The sequence below is a fragment of the Geospiza fortis genome, unplaced genomic scaffold (assembly GCF_000277835.1).
Source record: "Geospiza fortis unplaced genomic scaffold, GeoFor_1.0 scaffold730, whole genome shotgun sequence".
NCBI classification, from domain to species: Eukaryota; Metazoa; Chordata; class Aves; order Passeriformes; family Thraupidae; genus Geospiza; species Geospiza fortis.
The window spans coordinates 289,717-304,211 of NW_005054458.1; positions in this window are offsets into that span (position 1 = coordinate 289,717).

Sequence of the window (14,495 nt, forward strand, 5' to 3'; positions counted from 1 at the left end):
GAAATCAAACTAAGGTCTCTCAAATGTCAATTTAGCACTTTAACCTCTGGTCTCCATTCACTACTTCAGTTTCCCCTGGACAGAGGAATTGCCTCCATAGGTGGTCCAACATAATCCCTGCAGACTTAGCTACAATAAATTCATAAAGCAACCAGTGAAATAAGCCCCTTTATTCTCAGATAACACATTGATCTAGGATGCTGCTCAGGAAGCACTCTAGAGCACAAGCTCAAGGGGTCAGTGATTTCCTCCAGCAGCTGAGATCTCCTTATTGCCTGCACAAGAGCTTGGTGCTGGCCTGCTGGAATGGAGGTCCTGCATTTTCATCTTCAAAACAGAATGAAACAAGTGATACAATTGGATTGGGCTGAGATGGGGAATCTACCTAAACAGGATGATGTGAATTTGGGCGACTAGCCAAGGTCACAAAGGCTGATGCAGAGCAAAACTGCCTGTCAGTTGTGTGGGCTGAGCTGGTACCCTGTGTGGGGATGCAGAGCATCCACACGTGGCAGATCTTCACCTCCCTGCCACAGCAGTTTGCACTTCACTAACAGCACCAATGTTAAAACTTCCTTAACCTCCAGAAAGAACATAAACATGGCTTTCAATGCAGATTAAACACACACGTACTTCTGAAACATTGTCGGTCATTACGAATTCATGGCTGCTGTCCAGTGAGTGGAGGGAAACATTTCCCCTCCTAGGTTTAACAACAAAACCAAGAAAAACCCCCAACAAGTCAATGACTTATACTGTACACTAAAACAGCTTAAAACACAAACATTTCCAGAGCACAATATTTCAAGTAGTCTTGTAACCGGAGGAGCTATTTTTTAACTGGATTCCTACTTTTTACTACCAACAGCCTTGTCTTATTTGCAGAGGCTCTGCTAGCTGTCAGACATCCTGACTCCACTTAATAAACTCACTTAGAGCAGAACTTTCTTAAGTCACAGTGTAAGTACATAAATTAGTTGTTTCAGCCTTAGACCAACACACTTCTCTTTCTTCCATCTCTCCTGAGCACTGAGCTATGATGAAGAAACTCAAGTCTCAAAAGAACCAACAGTTCATTAAAAAATGCTGCCATAACCCAACGTGACTAAAATACTGCAGCTCCTGTTGGCTTTGGTTGGAGCTGCAGGGATGCTTACTTGTGGGTACAACTAGGAGAAGTTTGGGTCCTTAAGTCAGAGACCCCAAGTTTAAATTCCACTTTTGAAATGCTTTATGTGCAGTGATCTCAGAGAAGGAACTGCAGAGGTGACACCAGGTCATAGGCAGGTTTTGTGTTAAATGAAGTTTAATGCACCAGGAAGCTGAGAGACACTCTGGTGTGTCACCAGATAAGCAGGAGCAGGGCATATTTCATTAGTGGGTGGATCTTAGTCTGGTTCCTTGTGAAAATGAAGCTCAAACAAACCACGCAGTCATGTCTCAGTCTCTGTCTGACCCTCCCTCATAGCACCTCCATCCACTGGTCAAATTTATTCATATTCAACAGAAAGAAACACATTGCAAAAGTAAATAAAACTGAAGGATATGGGCTGCCAAGTGAGAGAGGCATGCCAGAAGTCTTGCTGTCTGAGAGGAATGCCACTTAACCTTTCAGTGCGTCCAAAAGGGGATGGGATTTTGGCAATGTGGGCTCACACCTTCACAGAAAAAGAAAATAAAAATGATGCAAAACTCCAAGGCACTGGAGTTCCCTTATTCCTGTGCTTGTAACTGATATCTGTTTTTGTTGATGCATAAAAGCCATTCATGAGAAGCCTGGAGGGACTCCTAGGGTTGCCCAAACCCTAGCTCTGCTAGCTCCTCTCCTGAGAGGGGATGTGCAGCATGGGATCAGTTCACTCAATTGTCTCTCTACTGGGAGGGATGAACTGACTTGCCTTGTCACGTGCTGGCTCCCATCTGGAGACAGGGCTGTTCTGACCTCTCAGGGCAGAGGTGCAAGGGCCACCCATTCCCAAGTATGGCCCCTTTGATATGGGAGAAACACCTTGCACTCGTGGGAGCTGGGAACAGCCCCCATTCCTGGTCTCTGCTCCTCTGCCCTGCCTGGCTGCCCCTTGGGCAGGCACAGAGCCATGCCAGCCTGGTGACAGGCAGTAGCTGGCAAAGCTCAGTTTGCAAACACTGGTGCTTCTCCTGACAGCTGCTATGTGTTGTACCTGGTGGCAGCTGCTATTTTTATATTGAAACTCATTTCTTGCTAATAATCTCTGTGTTACATCTTGAGAACCAGATCTAGCCCTCTGGTAATTTGATCTTAATTAAACAATCTAGCTGCCAGTCCAGTCCCTCTCTGGTGAGCTGTGTATTGCAATGTTCGGTGTTAGTCAAAGACAACAGGCATTTATCAGGCCTGGTGTTGTAAATATAGCTCAATTTCCAAGAGATGCTGATAGTAAAGTTTGCCTTGCCCTGCCCTACCTCTCCCCTAAGCTGAGTCATAATAGCACACAGGGTTAACCCAACTCCATTGCATGGTGTAATGCTCTGCAAGATCTGGCAGATAGGAGATCTTGCTAATCTTACAAATCTCATCTTTCATGCTGAAGCAGTTGGCTGGGATACTTCTTTAAATTTTTTTTTTCTTGCGTGTGCTTAAGTTATTGTTTAATACAATCTTCTAAATTATATAATGGTTTCTCTCTTCACTTGGTGTCATCTGAGCCATGCACAGGAATGCACACACAGCCTCTGACCTCTTTTGAAGTCCTCCAGGGCCACTGCTCCCTGTGCATGAGCAGTTTACACAGAGCAGGTGCTACACGTTCTTACACACACGTGTTTTCCAAGAACCAGCTACACCTGTCTTGAACCACGTGCCACAACCTTTTGGAGAGTTTTGAGCAGGTTGTGCCAAATTACAATGAGATTACCAGCAGACAGAGCTGTATTTTTCTCCCTCCTGAAAGAACTGGAGTTGCCAAACATAACTGGTTGTGCTCTCAGATGAAAAAGCCACATTCACTGCAGGAATCAAGCTCTGAGCCGTGGGGAGTCCAGGGGTTGTGGTCCACTCCAAAATGCAGCTTTTTGACTCAAGGCAAAATCTTTGGTTTATGGAAAAAATATGTCCTTGCAGGCAGAAGGGAGCAGATGGGAGGCAGATGCTTCCTCCATTGGGGTGGTTCAGCCTGAAAAAGGGCTGGCTGTCGTGGTGGCCTGAAGCCCTCTGATGGTTTGCTGCTCACCACAGGCCAGCCATTTCCCCCAAATCCTAGGTGGGTCATTGCTAAGCCCTTGCATCCAGGCAGATGGTGCCCTGGTGGCAGATGCAGATCTGTCGTGGCAGAGCCTGCCCACAGATCACCAGCACTTTGCTCTGGTTCCACCAATCCACCTCTGGAATGGGAACTCCAGCCTGCCCAGCAGTGGGTTCCAGCAGCTTCTCTTCAAAAACATAACAATCTCACCTCACCTGAAAAAAAATAATTTTCCAGAGATAGAAATACAAATTTTGTAGAGGGTCATGGGTGGGCTCAGTTCTATCTCAACTATTTTGTTATTCCCTTTTTTGCCTCTATTTGTTTTTCATTCTTTGCTGCAGTATTTCACTACTTTTTTTTTCCCCACTGGATGTTTTTGCTCCTCCCTTGCCTGCCTTGTGTCTCACAGCCTCTCCTAACCCAGTGACATTTGTGTCCAAATGTTCAAACCTACCCTGCTCAAGAGGGCTCAGGAGCAGGGTAAACAAGTTTGCCTCGGTGTTTAGCATGCAGCTCAATTGTACATTTACAGTAGATATTCTGATTTAATTTGCTTTTAAACAGCCTCTTCAAACAGCTCAGAACTCTGGACATTGTTCTTTTAGGTGCATTACAAAACCATAATTAATTAGCTGGGCTCCCCTGTGGATTTTCTCAGATTTTACCCAATCTTCCCGCCAAATTTAATGACCTTCCCAGTTAGGGGCTTTACATCTGTAAACGCTGAGTGCCATTCAGCACTTGGTAAACAAGGGATATCTGAGCAAAATAGCCAGAGCTTGAAATCAAAGATTTTACTTGTTTGTAGCACAGGAGACACTGGCGGTCTGGGTGGCTCTTAGCACCTGCCGTGCTGTTGGATGACTGAATTTTGGCTCTCTGTCCCATATTAAAAGAACTCAAGACTGATCTGTGTTACCCTTCCATAAAGTTGGGATTGTGGGGAAAGCTGTGCTGCAGAGCCCTGCTATCCCACCCACTCTTCTTTGCCTTTTGAAAGCAAGAAGCAGCACTTTGTTCATTGTCCATGCAAAACTTGCTGAGAGCTCTCCAGAGGGAAAGTCAGCCAAGCAACTTTCAGCTGCTCCCTCTTCCTGCTGGCTCAAGGCCAGCATTTCCTAGCAGGTGTTGTATACCAGCAGATAAGAAGGAGGAGAAAGGAAAGAAAGAAAGAAAAAATGAGAAACAGGAGAATATTTGATGGTCTGTCACATGGGCGTGGACCATCTACCACATGATTTTGTGTCTCCTCAGATTTTAGCACACGCGGTGCAAAGGCAGCACAGACCTTCACCCCACCTTGAGCAGGCTGCTGCTGCAAGGCAGTGCAAGGCAGGGACTGCTATCCACACAAAGGAAGGCATCTCCGTCTGGAAAGCAGCAGCCAGCTTGTGGCTGTGCAGGAGGGGCGAAAATACTGCTTTTGTCCTAATGAAAGTTGGATTTTAGGTGGTTCTTCCTCGGTCAGAAGGGTGGCCCAGTGGGTTGTGTACGTGGCTGGAATAAAGCTTGTCAGGAGCCAACTGGACTTTTTTGATGGCTGTAGTATGTGAGCATAGGTCTGGCACAGCTTGGACCAAAGTTTGACATGAGCTGCTCAAGAAATAACTAAGCTAAAGAATCAGGAGAGCTGGGCTAGAGAGCACTGGCTTCACAAGGGTGCATAACCACATAAAGGGAATGGAAACAGATGAAATTATTTTCTCAGTGATGTCTAAGTTATGTGCCACAACATGGCAAGCAGGTTTTCAGTGCATTCTGAAAATGTACACATTGGGATTATTTTTCCCACTTCTGTTCTCTGTATCCAAGGTGCATTGTTTTTTCTAAGTGATCTGAAAATGTACACATTTTCAGAAAGTATGGAACTGCAATTAAGTTCCCTGTCTGAGGTACAGAGAGTAATAAGAATGCCTTATATTACTAATTAGAGAAGCTGGAGTCTGAAATAACATTACACCTCTGAGGTGTAGAGACTGCTCTCTCCAACATGAATTATGACTGCTCAAGAAAAAAGTGAACCAAGGTCTGGTTTTGAATGTTCCAGTTTTAGATGAATGTACATTTCCTGCATGCTCAGGGTCTTCAGTTGCACCTACCCTAATGCAGCAAGGACTGTAGTGATGCAACCAGCCAAACCTCCTGGTCTGCTTGTTCTGTGGCAGCTCAGCCGCCTTTGTGAGCCTTCAAGAGCAGCTGTTCAAAGGGCTGAATGCTGAGTAAGACACAACCAGGCACTGCCAGAGGTAAGCTCACTAATAAAAGAAAATTTAGGCAACAGTGTTCTGTCTGTGCCCTGGCTTTCCACCTGTAAAACAAGGATGATGCTATCACCCTTATCTTGCAGGGTAGTTGTGAAGATAAATCATATTAAAGGTGATTTAAAAGGTGCTCAGAGACTGATGGGTAGAGGAGCAATGTAATTGCCTCAAAGACTGGGATTTTGTTGCTGTATTTTTTCACTTTCAGAACAAAACAGCAGCTTGTACAAACTTCTCCTTCAGAACTGCCCAATGGGAACAGCTTTTGACCCCTGTGTTCCACCTGGTGCTGATATTAAGCTCATTGTTGGGGTTTGCAGAGGCTGGAGAACCTTCTGGGAGATGTCCTGAACTCCAGGAAATTGGGCAGAATGGCAGCAGAGGATAGTGGATTATTTTTCCCACTTCTGTTCTCTGTATCCAAGGTGCATTGTTTTTTCTAAGTGATCTGAATTATTCGGTTTGGATAATTAAGATACAATCAAAGATTAGTATCAGGCTGGTTTCAGGCAGTGATTTTCTTAATCAGTTGATAAGGTGATTAAAATCTCATGGGCTGACAGGTAGCTGTCTGATGTCAGTCCAGCCACGGTCTGCAGATAATGAACAGCAGCAAAGACAATTTTAAGCAGGCCTCAATGCCAGAGTACCAAGGGCCTCTCCCATAGGATGATCTTGCTAATGGTGACAGCCTGAATGCTGACCCTTTACAGCAAGATGAGTGTGTGTATTTCCCTCAGCCATGTTTCTTACTTTACCTTAGGACTGAGAAGGAGAAAAACCTGATGATGACTGGAAAGCTTGGTTAGGTCAGCATTTCAGGAACAGGTAGGAGCTGCCTGGTGAGGAGCACAATTAGATATTGGGCCAGTCCAGTCCATGGTGCTGCAGCAGCTTTAATCAAGGGCCAGCTCTCACCATATTTGTTAAGCCCCCTGATTTTATGATGGAAAGGGCTGAGCTGAGGTGTCTGTGCACAGCCATGTTAACCCTGATGATGCCAGAGAATTCAGTCCAGACCTTGGTGTAGGAATGGGCCCACAGCAATGCTAACCTGATCAGAATTGAGACTAAGCAGAGCCAGAGCAGCCACAGAATGTGCAGAAGGGAATCAAGAGGTTTCCAGGATGGGATTATTAAGACAAAGACCATAGTGGATTTTTAAAGTTTTATAAAACCATTTCAGAGTGATAAGTATATTAACAAAGAGGGACCAAAGAATGGCATGAGCTCCCAGGTCAGGCAGATGGGAAGCCCTTCCTGCTTGCTCTGAGTCAGCTTCTGCCTCATAAACTCAGCTCAGCCTAGATGCTTCTGTTGGATTTGTTTGGTGCCCATTTCCACAGCCCTGGTAGGTCTAACTGTGGCTGTGTCAGCCTGGCTGGGTGAAGATTCATTTTGCCCTTGATGTACATTCACACATGGGATCCTGCATGAGGAGGATTTGGCACATCAAACAGCACTGGTTCAGGAAACAGCTGCCACTCATGAAATTTTGCTATGGATGTGACTGATCCCTTTGGAGAAAGCCAAAACCAGGCCTCTGTGCCATTCCAGTCCCCTTGGGATGTGAAATTTTGCTGTGCAATTCTGTCAAATGGATACATGGTGTCTATTTTTAATTCTAAATACCCCCACTTTGGAGAGGTTGCTTTTTCCTCCATTTCCTTTCATCACAGCAAGGAGCTTATTAAGAACTTACTTCTGCAGCGGAGCAGACTCATACAATTTAGATTTTATTTGTTGAAGAATAACCATCTGTCATCTACTGAGAAGGAGGAAAAGAATCTATCCCTGAAGATTTGGAGATCTGCGAGTCTTTAACCAGCCCTTGGAACACACCATATCTCAGAACAGGAACTGAAGTACCCTGGGAAATCAAACAGGAAAATCAAGTAATAAAATGTTCAGAGAGGCAGCGTGCAAACGTGCAGCGTGAGGGTGGAAGCACTTGTCCATAGAAAGAAAAGGGCTCAGGTTAATAATCAAAATGACCTCATACTAATAAATTAGGCAAGGGAAGAGAAGGAAGGAAAGGAAACTGGTCTTTAAATGCGCATTGTCAGAGAGCTGTTTAGCAGCTCTCAGTGCAATCAGCAAGTGCTCCCTGGTGCAGGTCTCTGGGTACCTGTTATGTAATAAGCTGCTGAAGGGTGTGTTACAGAAACTTCCAGAAAGGTCACAGCCTGTACACACACGGTGTGGTGGATATGAGAACTGCTCTGCATAATTACTCACCTTTTTTAATAAACTCCCTGGTCTCTGCTGAGACTTCCAGTGGCAGCACAAGAGGGACCTGCATCAACAAACACCAGGAACGGTGGCTGCTTTTACAGTCTCAGAAGGATCCTTCTCGGGTGTGGAGTGGAGCTGTGGAGCCAAACATGCATTTGCACTTTCTGCTGGGCTCCAGCCAGTCCCACAGGCTGTCACCATCCACCCCTGCTGTTCACAATATTAGTCCTGTCCCACACAGGGCTGAGAGGTGACAAGTGGTGGGAGGATGCAGCTTTAAACACTGCTCTGTGGTTTCCCCAGACTGTATGGCACTGGTCTGCAGATTCTATGCCTGTGGTCAAGTGGTGCTGTGGAAAATTTTGGGAAGTTCTTTGGTACCTGAGTGGCCCCAGTTTGTCAGCTGCCAATGGAGGCAAAGCAAACTCCCTCAGGAGTGCTCACCTGTCCAAAGGGACTCTTGGCTTAGAGACATTTGTTTGGCTTCCTGTTCCAACACCAGGCACCCAAAAAGAGTAAAACCCAAAATAACAAAACTTCACCATGGAGAAATGATGATATCTTTCTTGCACATCTCCACACCTCTGGGTCTCATCTACAGCCTTAGGTACTGTGTGCTGTGCTCCTGCTCATAGAGTTCCACATCCCAGTCAACAAAAATGTGCTCATTTACTTTGCTTGTGGACAACATGTGCTCCCACCTGAGCCAATTCCTTGCTTGGAGGACCTCAAGCTCTTTCTGGGGAAATTGTCAAGCACACGTTGAATTGCAGGCTCAGCATCTGCTGCAGGGGCATACCTACTCTGGTCTCCAGCATGGAACATGGTCCCTCTCCCCCATCCACTGCCCTGTTTCCCTCTGGGAGGGCTCTTTCCTTCCCCATCTCCCAGTGTAGCTGGGAAACCAGCTTGCTGTGCTGTGGGTACAGCCATCTGGAGGAGAAGGCAATGCCAGATGGTTCAGGGGATTGTCTACAGACCCTTCTGCATCTCACCCAGCCCTGAGCACCATCCTTACTCTCCGCTCCTTGCAACCTCCCCCAGCTTTATCCTGCTTGGTGTCTGATTCAAAGCTCACAAAATCTGTTCCCACCATACTTGGACCTTGAGGCAAGACCAGAGATGAGCCCAGACAATGCTGTGTACGCTCATGCAGTTTCTAGGAAATCTGAAACCTCTGTAGGAAACACATCTCCTCAGTGGCTGTTGAAATGTTGGTGTTCTCCTTTGCAAAAAGTCAACTTCCCTGCCTTTGGGACTCTTACTATAAAGTTAATAATGGACCTGTCTCATTTGCTTCAAACACTACCAAAATAAAATGTAAGTGTTTGCAGAGGGTCAGAGCTGGGCAGGTTTGTCCTCTTCTCCCTATGCAATGAACATATTCCCATCACTGATTATTTGGTAAGAACAGATGGGCTCAGAGGCCAGTCCCTTGTAATCTAAATGCTATAGACAAAAAGGATTGTGGTTTGGGGGAACAACTACTGTCCCCAAGTCTGAGTGAGTGATGCCTATGGGTTTGTAAGAAGCAAGAAAATGTCATGCCATCCTGAACAGAGACCAGGACCTGGGAGAGAAAGCAGGCATTGGCATAGGCTTATCTCCCTCCCACTTCTTTTTGGCTGTCTCATGTGGGCTGCAGGGCCACACAGACCTTTGCTGGCCCTTATGATCTACTAACTGGGTTGGTGCCCCTCAAGTGAAACATGTTTCCTTGGACTAAATGCCACTAATGACATTCATTTTCCTATTGAAAGCCAATGAAAGCTACAAACCCAAGGTTTTTCAGAGGAATGGAGGAGAGAACACCCCAGGCCATGTGATTTTCAGTAGCTATGTGATTTCTTTTTAAATTTCCTCTCTTCCATCCCATCTGAATTGTATCTCCACAGCAAGCCTAAGGAGGTTCAGCAAAACCAAAACTTGGAAAATGAGGGAGATTAAGTGGATCAGACAACTGGCTCATAAGTGGAAGAGAAACCTTGTGAAGGGATAGAAGGAGCCACTAGGGAAAGTTTGAAAAGAAACAGGATTAAATTACATCCTGTCCTGTGTAACACACAGACTAATGCAAAGAACCCCTACACCACCTCTCTTTCTTCCCACAGCAAGTCTCACCTGTCAATTACCATAAATTCCCAGATGAGACATTTGCTATCTGTTGGGGTTAAATGTGTTACTTTCATGTGCTAGCTGGAAGTTCATAATTAGCTCACACCTTCTTATCAGAGACCAGCTTAGTTTTCCTGTTGTTTTTAATTTTATAGCTGTTTTGGCTGTCATAAATCTGTCTCCACTGGGGATGCCTCATTTACATCCATTTATTGCAAGAAAGACTGAACTAAATTAACCCTAATTGACTCCAGTTCTGAGGAAATTTATCCACCATTTCCCATTCAGGGCAAGAGAGTTTCTGATCATGTAGGTGCACAACCTTCAAAGATGCTGGGCTGAATTCTGTCCTTTCTGCCATCTCCACCCAGAGTTATTTTTGTACTTTAAAGTGAAGTTGCTTCAGTGTAAGTCAGGGTGGGATCTACTCCACTACTAAGTTTTTCCAACATCTAATTATAAAGCTACATGCTAAAACAATTCCCTACTGCTAGGAAACTTTGGATCCATTTGAAGTTTGGAAAATGTCTTGCTTTTATGTCTGGACTCTCTAAGACTGTTAATATGTTTTGAGGATGCTGAAATTGCTTTTCAATTCCATACAATTGTGCTGATGAAGTTAAATTGCAATTTTCTGCCTTCTTTTCCATTTTTATATTGCTTGCTCAATTTCTCACCATCCCTGCTGCTTTATATTCTGAAAATATTGAGGTACAGTGGAGAGCAGGTTGTGGCTCATTATTTGGGTAACTCACCTCTAGTATAGAGTTATGTGCAAAAGAGATGCTCAGGACTTAAGTCTTTATTATTATTATTAAATTATTCTTATTTTTATTACTGGTAAGCTTTTCAATCAAGCTATCAAGGGAGCGGATTTTAGCCAGTGCGTTTGTGCATCTTATCACATGCAAAGGTGTTGGGCAGGGGGATGCTTGAGGAGTCTCTAGCAGCAGTGTCTGACTCCTCTCTCGAGGTATGGAGCAGCACACTGCATCTTGCCAAGCACTTACTCATGTCTCTGGGCTGCATTTTCCACTGCTCTTGCCATCCTCCCTTGTAGCCTTGTGCTGTCACCAACTGCTTAACCAGCCTCAGCATGGGCTTTGTTCTGGTAGATCTTGCAGGGGCCATCAGGCTTCTGGAAAAGTCTCTCTCCACGTTCATTTAGGACAAACACTGCCCCAGAGCCCAAGGTCCTATTCCTAGGGAAGCCTACAAGGTGTGGATCCTGCCATATCCATCTCAGTGCTGTTTCCAGCTGACAGCCCCAGGTGTCCTGAGCACCTGCCAGGTGAGTGGGCCACAGCACTGGCTGCCCAGTAAGGGAAGAGCATGATGGACACAGATGGGTCCACAGAGAACAGCAGTGTGGCCAGATCCTTCTTGTTTTGAAGCTTGTGAATGCTCTGACACAAGGTTATTTTCTAATCCACTCTAGTTTTATTTTAACCAGGGAGTTTCTTATATGGCTGCATACACCAGAGGAAATGAATTTTTACTTCACAAAAGGAAGATGAAGAATTGGCTTTCCAGTTGTATTTTAAACGCTTGTTAACTATTCTCCCCAAAGAACTGATGCCAAGAATTTATTTATTTTTTGTTTTAGGAGGAGGACAGCAGATTTTTATGTTTTTATGAACAGCTGTACAAAATTATAATTAACTGTTCCCTGAGCTGTTGATAGCTGGCAGCACCATTTCATGGTGAAATATCAATACTTTAATAATTCTCTCTTGTAAAGGGTAGGTAGCCCGAAACAATTAGAAGCTTTTAAAAAAGTTGTTCTCCTCCTTGCAGAGAGTGACCATACAATTTAATTTAACTTCACATTGCACACTTTGTCCTGCTCTCTTCTGAAATAAGAAAGAATATCAGCACCAATGCTCCACTTTCTAAAATATTCACTACCTGCATCCATTGTGGAATATCATGGGACAGTAGTGGATTTCACAGCACAAAAAAGCTGAAGGACACTTTTTATTGTTAGTCAGGGAGAACATCTGCCCCAGTCTTTTGCCTCATCAGGAAAAACAGATTCCCCCCTTGAAAACAACTGGGTAAGAAACTTAGAGGTGAAACAGAGCTCTTTGAGTGCCACATAGGACATCTGATATCCTGCTGCCTGAGAAGAGTCTCTCATGAAAAAGGAAAAGGAACAGGGGAAAAGAGTGTCTTGGATTGCCCTCCTTTCTTGACTGGGTCAGCTGGGAGATATTTTGTTGCCATCTTTCTCAGCAACTCTTTAAACTAAAAGATTTTCTGCTAGATATCAAAAAAGGTACGTTTTCTTTTCTTCAAACCAACCTCTGAAACAGTGAAAACATGCATTTTCCCACATGCACATATAAAACACATCTAGAGATAGTTACCTCAGATGGCTGAACACACACTTGTCCAGTTTGTGCGTGCAAATTCCTGCCTGATCAATGTCTCTAGATGGCTCATTGGAGGTTGCCTGTGGAAAACTTGGTCCTTATTTCATCCATTTTATGGGTTTGGGCAATGTCCTGGCTCAGCCAGCAAGCAGCAGTGTCTGTGCAGGGCTGTGCACAGCCGCTCACCACCACCAGCATTCCAGGTGGGATGTCCCAGTTTGTGATCCCTGACAGGGACCAGAGAAAGAGAAGGGTCATTTGAGGGAATCCCAGGAATTACTCCACGTCAGGTAAACACAAAAAATAACCCAAGCAAGACCTTTCCATTCTTTTCTCCTTACTACATCTGTTCTCTGGACAGGAGCTGGACCCTGGACAGGAAACCACTGAGGGTTTCTTTTATCCTCCCCTTCCCATTTAGCCAACTGAGGATCTTTCCAAGCAATAAAACCTTTTGCCATCATAGGTGCAATGCATGATTTCTTTCCCAAGCATGCAAAACTTGTGAATGACCATCTGCAACTTTGTGCACATTTAGACAAGAGGAATTTTTCTGAGAAAGGAAGGGAAAAGCCAGACTGAATCCAAACCAACCCAAATGCTTAGGATGACATATATTTCCTATTAGAGAGGAGATCAAGCAAGCTTTGTCAGCTAGGAGGATCCAGGTCCCTCGATGCTGTGTGCAAGAGTTTCCACATCTGTGCAGAGAAATGAGAGAGGCCAGATGGGTCCAGGGAAGAGTTTCAGAGGCTCTGGAAGACACAGGCTGTGTGTCCTCCTCCAGCATGGGCTGCCTGACGCCCCTCTGAGGGACACCTGGGCTTCTCCTCTCCCCAGCAGCCTCACCGTGCAATTGTTGGTGTCAAACATCTGTCTGCAAAGGTTTGCTCCAGGGCAACAGAACATTTTTCATCCTGGCTTGAGCCAAGCTGGAAAGAAAGGAATGTTATTTGAGACAGAAGGAGGGTGTGCTCACAAGGGAGGTTTGTCACCCTGTGCAACTTCGTCATGTAGAGAAAGAAACCTTTGGGTACATGTCAGCCTTCTCCTCCTTAAGGTGAGACCAGGTGGGCTGCTTTAGCACAGCAAAAAGAAATAAATATAAGGCTGATGTAAAAATAATATAAACTCAGAGATCCTGGCTCTGGGTGAGAATGGGACAGAGAGAGCAGCTTTGCTCTGAGCCCACAGGTTCTGCAGGGCACTAATGATGGTACTGAACCCATAGACTGGTGATTAGACCATAGAAATATTCTCAAAATGTTTCATGCTTGCCTTTCCCCTACTCCTTCCTTCTCAGATAAATTTAATCCCAACACCCTTTGGGAGACTCTGCTGATCTCAGGCACATTTCAGCAGTTAAAAAGTGTTGAGCCATCACGTCTCCTGCATGCTATGACTTCCTCCTCACAGTGATGCCAATTGCTGGTGCAGTTTCCTGATTGAGTTTTAGATAATAAAAGCAGGTATTTATTTTTTTGGAAATTCCATTTAAACCTTTACCTTCATACCAGGGAAGCAAAGGTTGAAATCAGGTTAGGCTGCGTAATTTCATATTTCTGTTCCTAATTGTGTTTTTGCAGTGTTTCACATTACAGTTTTTCCTCGTCTCCTAAGCCTTTCACTTGATAAATATACTTATATTATGAAACTGCCCCCTTTCTACATTCTTTTTCACTTTCTTCTCTCACATCAAAGCCAATATAAATAAGGAATAAATTGTTGAACTAACAAAACTGTTAAGAGAATACACTTTTTCCCCTGGAGCTGAAAAGATTTCCAATACCCTAGCAGAACTGTCTTAGATCAGTAATTGTTAATGGAATAAAACAGTGTCAAAAGGTAAACACAGTTGTTTGATAAGTCAGGTTGACTGTGCCTTTCTGGACCATGTCTCTTGCCTGTCTGCTTTTGTTTTGTTAAGATTAGCTGTTCTCAGTTCAAGGGAGTAGCCAGAAAATGAATTTTGTATACACAGCTCTGTTTGCAGCTTCCAACCCCTGCACTTTTTCACTTTAGCACGGTGAGCATGTATCCTGCTCCAGAGCAACTTTCACAATTCCCTGCACAATCTCTCAATCAGTTGTTGTGGGTGCAGCACTGAGTGAACCTCAAAAGATGAGCCAGTGAAACCTATGCAGCCAAGACCTGTCAAAGGCATCCAAAACCATCAGCTCAGCAATTCCAGCAGGCTGGACAACAGTCTGACCTTTGTCATAAGGAAAACCAGGGAGGCATCAGGCAGGTTTTAATGCCATTTTCTGTAATGGCCCTTGTCATAA